The 13,501-nt window shown below is 46.4% G+C and overlaps 1 long non-coding RNA gene across 1 annotated transcript; it reads right to left on the bottom strand.

The window, feature by feature from the left end:
• Positions 1-3,858: 3,858 nt before the first annotated feature.
• LOC140420003 (uncharacterized) lies at positions 3,859-12,766 on the bottom strand. Its single transcript, XR_011946128.1, has 2 exons — positions 12,669-12,766; positions 3,859-9,821 (listed from the first exon to the last, which is right to left on the bottom strand). It is a non-coding gene; the product is annotated as an uncharacterized lncRNA (long non-coding RNA).
• Positions 12,767-13,501: the final 735 nt, after the last annotated feature.

Here is a 13,501-nt window from a genome sequence, read left to right as displayed (position 1 = left end):
GATCAACTTAGCCTGAAGGTTCAGGGTGTGGAATCAGCTTTGCTCGAGATAAGAAATAATAAGTTACAAGGTCTCATGTGAGTAGTTAATGGGCCTCCTAACAGTAGTTACATTGTAGCTAGAGTGTACAGGAAGTATTAAATAAGGCTTGTAATTAATGTACCACAATAATCATGGGTGACTTTAATCGAATATAGATTGGGAGAGTCAGATAGGCAGAGATAGCCTGGAACATCGGTTAATAAAGATTTTTGGGGAGAATTTCTTGGAGCAGTTCCTTCTGGAGCCAACCAGGGAGCAGTCTATCCAAGACCTCCGTGTGCAGTGAGACAGGCTTAATCAATAAATATGTGGTGATGGAGCATCTATGTAACAGTGATCATAATACTGCACATTCTCCCCGTGTCTGCATGGGTTTCGTCCGGGTGCTCCGGTTTCCTCCCACAAGTCCTGAAAGACGTGCTGGTAGGTAATTTGGACATTCTGAATTCTCCCTCTGTGTACCTGAACAGGCGGTGGAATATGGCGACTAGGGGCTTTTCACAGTAACTTCATTGCAGTGTTAATGCAAGCCTACTTGTGACAATAAAGATTATTATGTACGTCAATGTTTATTCATTTTAATAGTTTTGTTTTAGTTATGTTCAGTTATCGCAGAATCAAAGTGTATGAATCAATTCACTCAATACGGTATCTCACTCTGAGTCTCTGTATTCAGGTGCACTCGTCCTTGACAAGTGACTTGTGCCATATTGTCTTCGGCCAAAGTAGGTTTAATTTTATGGTTTTACCACAAGACTAATGATGAATGAGAATCTCTGTTATTGCAGGATTTGACTAAACAGCTTGCTTGTAATGCAGAACAAGACCAGCAGCGCGGGGTCAATTCCCGTAACGGCCTCCCCGAACAGGTGCCGGAATGTGGCGACTAGGGGCTTTTCACAGTAACTTCATTGAAGCCTACTTGTGACAATAAGCGATTATTATTATTATTACTACGTGTCGATGCTAGAGAAATGCTGTCTTAAATTGTATTTGCTTTTTAACTTATTGCAAAATAGTCACTTTCCTTCAAATTGTACAACAGATTTTCTGCATTATTGTGGTTTTATCAGTTCCTGTAATGGTGTTGTAGTTATGTCTTTTCTGTGACTTTTATTTCTTGTGAACATGTAATTTATGAACAGAAAATGATATTTTGTAACGTGTATCTTGCTGCTCGAACTTTAGCACACCGATCACCTTCACAAATTTATTTTGTGTTCAGTAGGAATTGCTGTATTAGTTTAAGTTTGTGTATCTTGTGCACTTTCAGTTATTTGTATTTAAGAAACTTGCTTCAGTCATTGACAATCACGAAGAAGTTACACATGACACCTGAAGATGTATCATCTCGGCACAGTGGCACAATGGCTAGCACAACCTCTTCACAGCACCAGGGACCCGGGTTCAATTCTGGCCTTGCGTCAATGTCTGTGTGGAGTTTGCACGTTGTCCCTGTGTCTGCGTGGGTTTCTTCTGGGTGCTCCAGTTTCCTCCAACAGTCCAAAGATGTGCAGGTTAGGTGGGGTTATGGGGATAGGGTGGGGGAGTGGGCCTAGATGAGGTGCTCTTTCAGAGGGCCGGTGCAGACTCGGTGGGCTGAATGGCCTCTTTCTGCACTCTAGAGATTCAGTGGTGCTATGGTATCAGTTAGGACGATGAGCCTGACGAATATTAATCATGAGAAAGTGACACCACAATGAGAAAGTGACATCACACATCAGCAAGGTGACCGATATCCTTCAGAGACCAATCAGACATTGATCGTACCCCATTTAACCAATCAGGGACTGATCATGGGCTGCTTGGGCCAATCAGAACCACAGGATACTACCAGCCATGCGTAGAGGTAGGTACTAGAAAGGGTTAATGAGCTACAATTTTCTGGAGCTCGGTGCACAACACAACATGAAGCAAGAGGATAGACTTCAGCCAATAGAACAAGAGACAGCTCCACAGTCACCTGGAAGCTGAGAGCTGGTGATCCAGAGTGAACGGACTGATCCACTGCCTTTGTTAATTATTGTGATTTTGTACTTATTACAGTTAACTTAATAAATTCTGTGACAACATTCTTGTACCCGGAATGGTCTGTAACTAGTCAGGAGCTGCAGGTAACTTTCACAACACAGTCTGACGTGTAATTGATTTGAGTGTTACCATTGAGATTGGATCCAAACCCGGATCTTACAATAGGATCGAATTTCACATTCCTGCACTAAGTGATGGCTTTTGCAAACTCCTTTTACAAGATATTAGAAGGGGAGGAGTTACAGACAGAAATTTCACACCAAACATCACATCAAGATGTGACAGAGTCACTCGATTCATGGGAGCTGAATATCATCGACCTTTGAATTTAAAATGAGAAATGTTTGTCTGTTCTTCTGCTGAAAGAGATTTTTAAACATCACTCAGTGTACAGGCACTGAGCCAGGCTCATCCGAGTGAGGCATCACTAAAAAAATCCATTTTATATTTTGCAGCTCACCCAAAGATGGAAATTTCAGCACACGTTTCTCCATCTTGTATTTTTTAATGTTTTGTTTGCCCGTTAAATATCCTCGACTTCTGGACGTTTCATTACAGAACTCAGCTCGAAGACATCAAAACTTGTATCCGGCCTTGCCTGTGTGCCCCATTCGTCAATTCAACTTTGCAGCAGCTCAGTCCCAGCTTTGGAAACATCTTCATCTTTCTGTGAGGCCCCGGCCCCATTGACTGTGACAGGGTTCATACTGTCTCCGTGAGATTGTTGATGTAAAGTCACGTCAGACCCACACTGCCCGATTTCCAATCCAATTTATTTAAAGGTCCCAGAAGCCTGACTCCAGCCTTAAATGTTGTTCTGATCCTGTCAGTAACATTATTTTGGAACTCACTAGTACCACCACATAGGCAGTCATCAACATGCATCATAAAGTTGCCCGAGAGTTTCCTGCCATGGTACCAATAAAGCACGGCAGCTTCTGCCTTCAGGTAGAGACAACCCGACTTGAACAAAACTGATCTAACTGAGAAGTGCCATACACTCTGAAACATTGTTCAAAACATAGACAAACTTATTGAACTTCTTCAGTCTTCCATACATCTGGCACCTTGGGAGGTTGCAGAAACACTGCCCTCTAGAGGTGATCCCCCAGCGCAAATGCAGCTTTTATGTTTCTTGACTGAAAGTTCTGGGAAAATGTCACGAAAAGGGCCAAAAAAATTTCAAAATTACCTTTCCCACTGTGGGCGAGTCCACTCTGACCTCTTTATCTCCCAAAGCTTCTTCAAATCCCCGCGCCACTAACCTCACCTTGGGCCTTATAAGTTCCATCTGGTTGGACCTTGTCTGTGCAGATCCATCGATGTGATGATGCTGGCTGACCCCGATCTGGGACCTCTGAACACACGCCAAACTCTGTCCAACTGCCAAATCTTTCTGTTTAGCCTCCCGTACGGCTTTATCCCCTCATTTTTTGGCAGCTACAAAACCCTCTTGGTCACGGGGACTTCAGCATTGCCCCCAAACACATCCTTGGTGTAAAACCGACAATTCCCTGCCTGAAATGTTCCAGTTATTGAAATTACATTGAATGAATGTCAAAGAAACAGACCAGAAACAGCTCCGAGATTTTGAGGAGTCCCCAGTGGTCAGTCAGACTGAACTAAACATGGGTGGTATAAAACAAACAATACTCACCCCGGTATCTGCCGTCCACTCACCCTGGTATCTGCTGTCCACGGGGACTTTCCTTTAATCAGAGCCGTCAGTGGATCCTGTTCCTGACACCAGACTGTTGTGGGACAAATGTCACTCGGAGTCTAGAGTTGGTTAAAGTTGAGGAATCTTTATTACAAACATGCAGGGAATGCTTCAGCGAACCGAAGCATCTCTGGGAGTAGTTACAATAACACACGTTTATACACAGTACAGTTGCTGCTGTTCTGTCTGCAGGTTAGTGGGAAAGTACAGGACGTCAAGGAAACAACTCGAAAACAGCTCACTTATTGGCTATAGTGACTTCATCTCTCACAAAACACATCTCGGAAAACAATAGCCAGACCAGTAATCCAGAGACCCAGGATAATGCAATAGGGATCCAGGTTCGGCAGGTGGTGAAATTTAAATTAATTATAAATCTGCAACTAAAAGTCATCGATGACCATGAAAGCATTGTCGATAGTTGTAAAAACACATCTGGTTTCTTTTAGATCCACCTGTAGTGGGGGGAATAACACTATTTACTATCCAGGATAAAATAAATGTACTTCAGCCTTTGTGGATCATTCCAGTGGAAATGTGTTCTCCCCCAGGCTCAAAGAGCATCAGCCCACTGGAAGCAAAGTCGTGAGACCGGCCAGTCCAGCAGAAAGAAACCCTCCGACCCTCGCACTTTACCAAGTGTCAGAATGAACAAAGTTTGATTTGATTAAATTTATTCACATGCACCGAGGTACAGTGAAACGTATTGTTCTGTGTACAATACAGACAGATCATTTTATACATGAAAAAACATGGGACATATGATAAATACACAATTTGAATACGTCGACATCGGGTGAAGTATACGGGTCATTCAGGAGTCTGGTAACAGCGGAAAGAAGCTGTTTTGAATCTGTTATTGCGAGTTCTCAAACTTTTGTATCACCTGCCCAATGGAAGAGATTGGAAAAGAGAATAACCTCGGTGAAAGGGTCTTTGATTTTGCTGCCCACTTTCCCAAAGCAGCGGGAGGTGTAGACAGAGTCAATGGTTGGGAGGCGGGTTCGTGTGAGGGACTGGGCTGTGTTCACAACTCTCTGTAGTTTCTTACAGTCTTGGGCTGAGCATGTTGCCATACCAAGTGTCATGGGAGTGTCCCTTTAAGAAATGTTTTTGTCTTATCACATGGCTTCAGTGATGTCATTGTGTGGGTGGAGTTGGGCTGTGGCTCTGGGAGTTGGTTTTACTTCTGCTTTGGTTTGGGGCTGTTTTGTGGCTCTGAGTTTTTTGCTTTCGTTTTCACATTTTTGGCTACTGTACTCAGAAAGAGGAGTATTTTGGCCTGTCTCTCTACCTTCATTTTAAAAGCGGTTTCCAGACTGCTTGATAACTTGAAAAGAAATAATTGCTTTCTGGAAGGAATTCAAACCTGTTGTTTTGGAAAGGAAACAAGAGCATCCATACCAGGTCTTGAGTGCTGTGTGCTGGGCCACACCTTTGAAAAGGAGGTACTGGTTTATGGGATCGTGTTATTAAATTGGAACAGTTAAAGGGGGGAATTTATTCAGGGTTATACATAGATTACTGTAGCTGTGTGGGGTATTTATGTTTGTAATTTATAAAAATGCTTACTGTGTGTGTTTATAAAAATGTTAACTAAATTCGTAGAATAAAGCTTGTTTTGATTAAAAGTGCTTGAGGCCTCTGTTGAATAACCCCTGAAAGGCAGCCCTTGTGCTCATCGGAACCAAAATCAATAAACAATTGTAGGTCAGGTGAACTCCATGATCTACTTTGGAGTTTTCTGGCCCATAACACAAGCTGTGATGCAGCCAGATAAGATGTTTTCTATGGTGCTCCTGTAAACATTGGTAAAAGTCAATGCTAATAATCTTTATAATTATCACAATTAGGCTTACATTAACACTGCAATGAAGTTACTGTGAAAATCCATAGTCGCCACACTCTGGCGCCTGTTCGGGTTCACGGAGGGAGAATTCAGAATGTCCAATTCATCTAACAAGCACGTCCTTTGGGACTTGTGGGAGGAAAACGGAGCACCCAGAGGAAACCCACGCAGACACGGGGAGAACATGCATACCCCACACAGACAATGACCCAAACGGGAATCAAACCTGGGACACTGGCGCTGTGAAGCAACAATGCTAACCACTGTGTTACCGTGCCGCCCATGTGGCAATCAATGTGGGCATGCTGAATTTCATTAGTTTCCTGAGGAAGTATATGTTTCCTGGTCATAGCGTTGATGTGGGTGGACCAGGACAGAATGCTGGTGATGTGCACACCTCGGAATTTGAAGCTGCTAACCATCTCCACCTCAGCCCCATTAATGCAGACAGGGGTGTGTACGATACTTCACTTCCTGAAGTCAATGACCAGCTTCTTAGTTTTGCTGACATTTAGGGAGAGATTGTTGTCATTACACCATGCCACTAGGTTCTCTATCTCCCTCCTGGACTCTGTCTCATCGTTGTTTGATATCTGACCCATTACGTCGTGTCATCAGCAAACTTGTAGATAGAGCAGGAGCAGATTTTGCCACACAGTCATGTGTATAACGAGTGTAGTAGGGCGCTAAGTACACAGCTTTGTGGGTCCCGGTATTGAGGATTATCGTGGAAATGTTCGAGATCCCAACCACTACGGTCGTGTTATCAGCAAACATGTGGATGGATTTGGAGCCAAATTTTGCCATGCAGTCGTGTGTGTGTATAGGGAGTGCAGCCTTGTGGGGCTCCTGAATTGAGAACCATTGTGGAGGAGGTGTTGTTATTTATCTTTACTGATTGTGGTCTATGGGTCAGAAGGTCGAGGATGCAGTTGCAGAGGGAGGAGCCTAGTCCGAAGTTTTGGAGTTTTGATATGAGCTTGGCTGGGATTATGGTGTTGAAGGCGGAGCTGTAGTCAATGAATAGGAGTCTGACGTAGGAGTCCTTGTTGTCGAGATGCTCCAGGGGCGAGTATAGGGTCAGGGAGATGGCTTCTGCTGCGGACCGGTTGTGGCGGTATGCGAATTGCAGTGGATCAAGGAATGCTGCGAGTATGGAGTAGATGTGTCCAACATCTCGAAGCAATTCATAATGATCGATGTCAAGGCCACTGGATGATAGTCATTGAGGCACGTTGCCTGATTCTTCTTTGGCACGACTATGATGGTGGTCTTCTTGAAGCAGATGGGAACCTTGGAACAGAGAGGGAGAGGTTGAGGATGTCCGCAAACACACCTGCCAGTTGGTCCGTGCAGGATCTGGGTGCACGACCTGGGACCCCGTCAGGACCTGTCGCTTTCCGAGGGTTCACTTTCAAGAAGGCCGATCTGACTTTGGAGGCTGTGACGGTGGGTATGGGTGTGTCTAAGGCTGTTGGGACAGTTGACAACGGTTTGTTGGTTTCCTGCTCGAAACAAGCATCGAATGCATTGAGTTTGTCGGGAAGGGGTGCGCTGTTGCTGAAGATTCTACTCGGCTTTGCTTTGTAGCCCATTATGTTGTTTAAGCCCTGCCACAACCGACGAGAGTCCCTGTCGTTACTCTGCGACTCTAGATTAGTTTGGTATCGTCACTTGGGAGTCCGTGATGGCTTTGCGGAGGTCATATACAGATTTCTTGAAAATGTCAGGGTTGCCTGCCTTGAACACCTTCAGTCGGGAGTGAATCTCCCAATGAAACCATGGATTCTGGTTGGGTAATGTACATACTACCTTCTTTTGCACGCAATCTTCTACACATTTACTGATGAACTCTGTGATGGTGCTGGCATACTCATTTAGGTTGGCTGCTGAGTTAACATAGTGCAGAAGGAGGCCATTCGGCCCATCGAGTCGACACCTTCCCACTTAAGCCCTCACTTCCACCCTATCGCTGTAACCCAATAACCCCTCCTAACCTTTTTTGGTCACTTAAGGCAATTTAACATGGCCAATCCACCTAACCTGCACGTCTTTGGACTGTGGGAGGAAACCGGAGCACCTGGAGGAAACCCACGCAGAAACAGGGAGAACGTGCAGACTCCGCACAGACAGTGACCCAGCAGGGAATCGAACCTGGGACCCTGGCGCTGTGAAGCCACAGTGCTATCCACTTGTGCTACCGTGCTGCCCTTGTTCTCGAATATGGTCCAGTCCACTGACTCCAAGCAGTCGCGTAGGAGCTCTTCCGTTGCATTGACCTTCTTAACCGGATTCTCCCGTTAAGATTCTGCTTGTATGCGGGGAGAAGGAGCACCGTATTGTGGTCCGATTTTCCGAAGTGCGATTAGGGGATGGATCATCAGGCGCCCTTGATGTTTGTGTAGCAGTGGTCAAGGATGTTGGGGTCCCTGTTGGGACAGGGGATGTGTTGTTGGAATATTGGCAGTACACTCTTGAGGTTGGCCTGGTTAAAGTCCCCGGCCACGATGAACAAGGCTCCGGGTATTCTGCTTCATTGTTATTTATAGCGGTGTACAATTCATCAAGTGGCATCTTCACTTCCGCCTGGGGTGGGATGTAGACCGCTGTGATGATGGCAGAAGTGAACTCCATGGAAGGTAGTATGGACGGTACTTCACAGTCGGGTATTCCAGGTCCAGGCAGCAGTAGCTCCCTAGGGTCGCCACGTCCGAGCAGCAGGAGTTGACGAGGAGGCAAACCCCTCCACCCACTCCAGGTTCAGTCCTGGATGTGATTAACAGCAGGAATAACAGCAGAATCCAACCCAACACCACTTGAGAACCCTTTGGTGTCTCAGCATGTTGGACGACGGAGTGAATCCCTCCCCACAGTGAGAGCAGGTGAATGGCTTCTTTCCAGTGTGAACTTGCTGGTGTCTCCGCAATGTGGATGATGTTTGAAACCACTTTGTGCAGTGAGAGCATCTGAACAGTTTCTCCTCAGTGTGAATGTGCTGGTGGGACATCAGTACCCGAGAGCTTTTAAACCCACTCCCACAGTCGGAGCATTTAAAGGGTCTCTCATTGGTGTGAGTGACATTGTGGCTCAGCAAGTGATGATCGAGTGAACGTGCTCTCCCCGGTGTGACCTCGCTCGTGTTTCATCAGGTTGGATGAGGTTCTAAACCTCTTGGTGCACTGAGAGCAGCTGAACGGTCTCTCCTCAGTGTGATCGCGCTGGTGGGACATCAGTAGCTGAGAGCTTTTGAAACCCCTCCTGCAGTCAGAGCATTTAAAGGGCCTGCTCTTGGTGTGAGTGACATTGTGGTTCAGCAGGTTGGATAATTGAGTGAATCCCATATCACACACAGTGCAGATGAATGGCCTCTCCCCAGTGTGAACTCGCTGGTGTGTCTGCAGGTGGGATAACCGAGTGAATCCCTTCCCACACACAGTGCAGGTGAATGGCCTCTCCCCGGTGTGAACTCTCTGGTGTCTCTGCAGGTGGGATAACCGAGTGAAGCCCTTCCCACAGTCAGAGCAGGTGAACGGCCTCTCCCCAGTGTGAACTCGTTCGTGTCTCCGCAAGTTGCCTATGTCAGTAAATCCCTTTTCACACTGAGAGCAGGTGAAAGGCTTCTCTCCATTGTGACTGCGTTGATGCCTTTCCAGCTTGCATGGGGCTGTGAATCCTTTCCCACACACAGAGCAGGTGAACGGCCTCTCTCCAGTGTGACTGCGTTGATGCCTTTCCAGCTCGTACGGGCCTTTGAATCCCTTCCCACAGTCTTCACATTTCCATGGTTTCTCCATGGTCCGGGAGATCTTGCTTCTCACCGTGTTGGACGATCAGTTGAAGCCTCGTCCACACACAGAACACGTGTACAGTCACTCCCTGATATGAATGGTGTGGTGTTTTTTCAGGTTGTGTAACTGGTTAAAGCTCTTTCCACAGTCAGTGCTCTGTATCAGTCTCACACGGGTGTGTGTGTGTGTGTGTGTGTGTGTGTGTGTCTCAGTGCTTTTCCAGACACACTGATGTTTAAAATCTCTTGAAGCAGACAGAGTAGACAAACATTTCTTGTTCTGGATTCAAAAGCCGATGATATTCAGTTCCCAAGAATTGAGTGACTCAGTCAGTTCTTGACGTGATGTTTAGTTTGAGATATCGGCCCAAAACTCCTCTCGTTCGAACTTCCTGCAAAAAGATTTTACAAAAATCATCATTGTCAGTACAGGATAGAAATTCAGAACAAACAATTCTAGTTTCTATCGAACATTTTTTCCTCTCTCTTTCCCTCAAATACTCTATATCTCAATCTCACACACTCTCCCTCCATTCTCACTCTCCTGTATCTAATATTCACCCTCCCAATTCTCATGAAGGTGCTGATTGATGCTGTTCAACAAATCTAAACTCACTACAACCTGCACAAGAGTAGAGACTCTCCATCTAACTATATTTACGGATTAGAGATGGGGTGAATCTGAGGAAGAATTTTATTTAGTCATGCAGTGCTCATGACCAAAAACCCTCTGCCCACAAGGGTTGTGGAAGTCTAGATAGAACATAGAATTTACAGTGCAGAGTGAGGCCATTAGCCCATCGAGTCTGCATCGTCTCTTGGAAAGAGCACCCTACCCAAGCCCACATCTCCACCCTATCCCCATAACCCAGTAACCCCACCCAACACTAAGGGCAATTTTTTAGACACCAAGGGCAATTTAGCATGGCCAATCCACCTAACCTGCACATCTTTGGACTGTGGGAGGAAACCGGAGCACCCGGAGGAAACCCACGCATACACGGGGAGAACGTGCAGACTCCGCACAGACAGTGACCCAAGCCGGGAATCGAACCTGGGACCCTGGAGCTGTGAAGCAATTGTGCTAACCGCTATGCTACTGTGCTGCCCATAATCAATAATTGATCAAGATGATCAATAATTCAAAATAAAATAGGATGGGCACTTGCGGAAAATAGGTTTTCAGGGGAACAGGGATACCGAGGGGGAATGGGGCTGAATGGATTACTGTACAGAGAGTCAGCATTGACTTGTGTTACCAAATGGATTCGGTCAGTGCTGCAATGACTGTATGACTGGAAATATATATTGTAGGCACAGTACTATATTACAAAACTAGAATAAGACATATTTTATTACAGAACCATCAATAATATATCTAATACATTCCATATAACAACATATCTCTGCCCGATATTACATTTCTAAAAAAATCATTTGCGGTATGTTGGATTCGCTGCTTCGGCCAGCATTCATTGCCCATCCATAGTTGCCCTTCAGAAGGTAGTAGTGAGCCGCTGCAGTCCTTGAGGTATAGGTACATCCCTGTGCTGTTACGGAAGGTGTTCCAGGATGATGTCCCAGCAACAGTGGAGGAACGGCAATATATTTCCAATTCAGGGTGGTGAGTGACTTGAAGGGGAACCTCCAGGTGGTGGGGTTCCCAGGTATCTGCTGCTCTTGTTCTTTTAGATGGTAGTGGTCATGGGTTTGGAAGGTGCTGTGTATGAAACCTTGGTGAGTTACTGCAGTGCACCTTGTAGATGGTACACACAGCTGCCACTGTTCATCAGTGTTGGAAGGTTTGTATGCTTGTGGAAGGTGGAGCAATCAAGCAGACTGCTTTGTCCTGAATTGTGTTGAGCATTGTTGGAGCTGCACTCATCCAGGAAAGCAGAGAGTATGCCATTACATTCCTGACTTGTGCCTTGTAGATGATGGACAGGCTTTGGGAGGTCAGGAGGTGCGTTACTCGCCATAGGATTCCTAGTCTTTGACCTAGCCCCGTATTAATATGGCTGGTCCAGTTCAGTTTCTAGTCAATGGTAACCCCCAGGACGTTGGTTGTGGAGGATTCAGCGATGGAGATGCCACTGAATGTCAAGGGGCACTGGTTACATCCTCTCTTGTAGGAGATGGTCATTGCCTGGCAGTTGTGTAGCGCAAATGTAACTTGCCACTTCAGCCCAAGTCTGGATATTGTCCAGGTCTTACTGAATTTGGACATGGACTGCTTCAATATCTGAGGAGGCACGAATGGTGCTGCACATTGTTTGTCGATGACTGCACATCACCACTTTTCACCTTTTGATAGAAGGGTGGTTAGTAATGAAGCAGGTGAAGTTGGTTGGGCTGAGGAAATTGCCCTGAGGAACTCCTGCAGTGATGCCCTGGAGCAGAGATGATTGACTTCCAATCACCCCAACCATCTTCCTTTGTGCCAGGTATGACTCCAACCAGCGGAGTTTCCCCCCTGATTCCCATTGACTCCAGTTTAGCTGGGGCTCCTTGATGCCATACTCGGTCGAATGCTGCCTTGATGTCAAGGACAGTCACTCTCACCTCACCTCTGACATTCAGCTCTTTCATCCATGTTTGAACCAAGGCTGTAATGAGATCAGGGGCTGAGTGACCCTGGCGGAATCCAAACTGAGCGTCTGCGAACAGGTTATTGCTCAGTAAAGTGCTATTTGATTGCACTGTTGATGACTCCTTCCATCAGTTTGCTGATGATGGAAATAGACTGATAGGAAAGTAATTGGCTGGGTTACATATGTCCTGTTTACTGTCCCCTTAAATGTCAGCCATCTCCTGGGGAAAGCAACCCTTTATCCTGGCCTTATCTCTAGCTTCCTGAGATTTCTCCGTGACCCTCCAACTGTTGCTTTACAGCGGCAGGTTCTATTCCTGGCTTGGGTCACTGTCTGTGCGGACTCTGCACGTTCTCCTCGTGTCTGCGTGGGTTTCCTCCGGGTGCTCCGGTTTCCTTGTGAACTTGTTAATTGTGAACATTAGGAAAGAGACCATCCTTTTAGCCAGACAAATAAATGTGTCAAGCTGAGGGAGCAAAGGATGTCAATGTCTTTAAGAGAGAGAGAGAGAGAGAGAGACCTGGGCCAAGCTTTCCAGAGTCTGCACCCTCCCTGGATTCACTTCCTTTCCCTTCAGTCGCTGTAAGTGACCAATTGAAGGTCAGAATAAGAAAAGAAATGGTGGAGAAAAGAAAGTGTTTTACTCACAGATGTTGGAGACAGGAGTCTGTGTGCAGCTCAAGCTCATTCAGGCGTGCAGGAACAACAGCTTTGCTCGGCAGAAACCTCCATGTCCAGCTTCCGGAATGAGACAATGGAGGAGCTCTGATTAGCGGAGGAGCAGAGTTCTTCCGGTCCTCCAATCTTCCCATTGGTCACAACTCAGCAGTAAGGTCTGCGGATGTGAGCTCACGTGCACATGCGCAGTCCCGGGCCAGGGGAGAGGGAATCATCGATAGCTGGAGCTGTCAGTCGGTTGGATGGAAACCGTCTCAAGGATGTGTTGGGGGAGGGGGGAACAAAGGGTGGGGGCGGGGCTCCCGTGTCTGAGCGCTGGGCGTGTGCACTCAAATGCAATGACGTCACTGCGGAGCGGAATTATTCCTTTTGGCTGATTTGGAGGACGAGCTCCGTTGTGATGTCACAATGTGGAGGTTGGACAGAGTTTCAGACGGAAACTTCGTCCTCTGGGCAACATCTGGCAGCAAATCAGTGTCTCCCCCTTTCATAAGGTCATAACGTGGAGATGCCGGCGTTGGACTGGGGTGAGTACAGTAAGAAGTCTTACAACAGGTTAAAGTCCAACAGGTTTGTTTCAAACACAAACACTAGCTTTCGGAGCACTGCTCCTTCACCTGAGAAAGGAGCAGTGCTCCGAAAGCTAGTGTTTGAAACAAACCTGTTGGACTTTAACCTGGTGTTGTAAGACTTCTTAATAAGTTCATAAGATACAGGAGCAGAATTAGGCCATTTGGCCCATCGAGTCTGCTCTGCCATTCGATGATGGGCGATCTCATCCTGGCCTTATCTCTACCGTCCTG

This window comes from Scyliorhinus torazame, chromosome 5 (assembly GCF_047496885.1).
Source record: "Scyliorhinus torazame isolate Kashiwa2021f chromosome 5, sScyTor2.1, whole genome shotgun sequence".
Lineage (NCBI taxonomy): Eukaryota > Metazoa > Chordata > Chondrichthyes > Carcharhiniformes > Scyliorhinidae > Scyliorhinus > Scyliorhinus torazame.
This window is presented reverse-complemented; position numbering and strand designations above follow the sequence as displayed.